Below are 1,518 nucleotides of genomic sequence, written 5' to 3'. Positions count from 1 at the left end.
TTTTTAGTCGTATTGACTTCTTCCATTTTGAGTCCCAAAAGCAGAATTTCCGGTGCTTTTTTAAAAGAACATTTCAGTATTTTTTGCATTTCATTGTGGACTTTTGTCCAAAAGTCTACAGCTTTCTCACAAGTCCACCACATATGATAAAATGAGCCCTCATGCCTCTTACATTTCCAGCATTTGTTTGACATATTTTGATTCATATTTGCAATCTTCTTAGGTGTCATGTACCACCTATACATCATCTTATAACAATTTTCTTTAACATTAGTACATGTCGAGATCTTAATAGAGTTTTTCCACAAATATTCCCAAGTTTCCATATCTACTTCCTTATTCATATTAATAGCCCATTTTAACATTTGTTCTTTAACAGTTTCATCTTCAGTATACCATTTTAACAACACCTTATACATTTTAGAAATATTTTTTCCTCCTCCACTCTCCCATACCTTTTCAATTTCATTTTTTTCCTCTCTAAAACCATAGTTTTTTTTGTCAGATCTAAAAAGATCATAAATCTGCATATATTTCAACCACTCATATTCATATTCAATTTCATTCTGCTTTTTCATTACCCACTCTGTTCCCTCTTTTTTAATTAAATCTCTATATGGCAACCAGTCTCTACCTCGCTGTCTTGAGTAAGATATCAACACTTCTACTGGTACAATCCACAATGGTCTTAAGTCACTCTGGTACTTCTTATATCTTGTCCATACCATATACAAAGCTTTTCTCACCAAGTGAAGTTTAAAAAAACTGTCCATTTTTATCTTGTCATACCATAAATATGCATGCCAGCCAAATCTACAATCATGCCCTTCCAACCCCAACAATCTGTCATTTTCAAGCTTCACCCATTGATCCATCCATGTTAGACAAACCGCTTCATAATATAGTCTAAGATTTGGCATTTGTAGACCTCCTCTTTCTTTGGCATCACAAAGTATTTTCATTTTGATCCTTGGTTTCTTGCCTGCCCAAACAAATTTTGACAACTCTTGTTGCCACTTGGCCAACAAATCCGTTTTATGCAGAATTGGTATTGTTTGGAACAGGAACATCAAACGTGGTAGGACATTCATTTTTATAACTGATATTCTTCCCATCAGTGATAAGTTCATTTTATCCCATTTCTTAAAATCTTGAGTCAGCTTAGTCCATAATTTCTCATAATTATTCTTATATAGGTCTATATTTTTTGCCGTTAATTCAATTCCAAGGTATTTTGTTTTTTTAACTACTTCACATTGTACCAGTTCTTGTAGTTCCACTTGTTTTTGTTTGATCATGTTTTTACATATAAGTTTTGTTTTATTCTTATTTACGTAAAAGCCGGCCAATTCTCCAAACTCCTTTATTTTTTGAAAAAGCAATGTCAATTTTTCTGTTGGGTTTTCCACCATAAACATTACATCGTCTGCAAATGCTCGATATTTGTATTGGTGTCCTTTATGTGTCAAGCCCTTTATTTCTTGATCGTACTGTATTTTTTGTAAAAGTATTTCCAAT

Source organism: Gekko japonicus, unplaced genomic scaffold, assembly GCF_001447785.1.
Source record: "Gekko japonicus isolate JY-2015 unplaced genomic scaffold, Gekko_japonicus_V1.1 scaffold1293, whole genome shotgun sequence".
NCBI classification, from domain to species: Eukaryota; Metazoa; Chordata; class Lepidosauria; order Squamata; family Gekkonidae; genus Gekko; species Gekko japonicus.
This window is presented reverse-complemented; position numbering follows the sequence as displayed.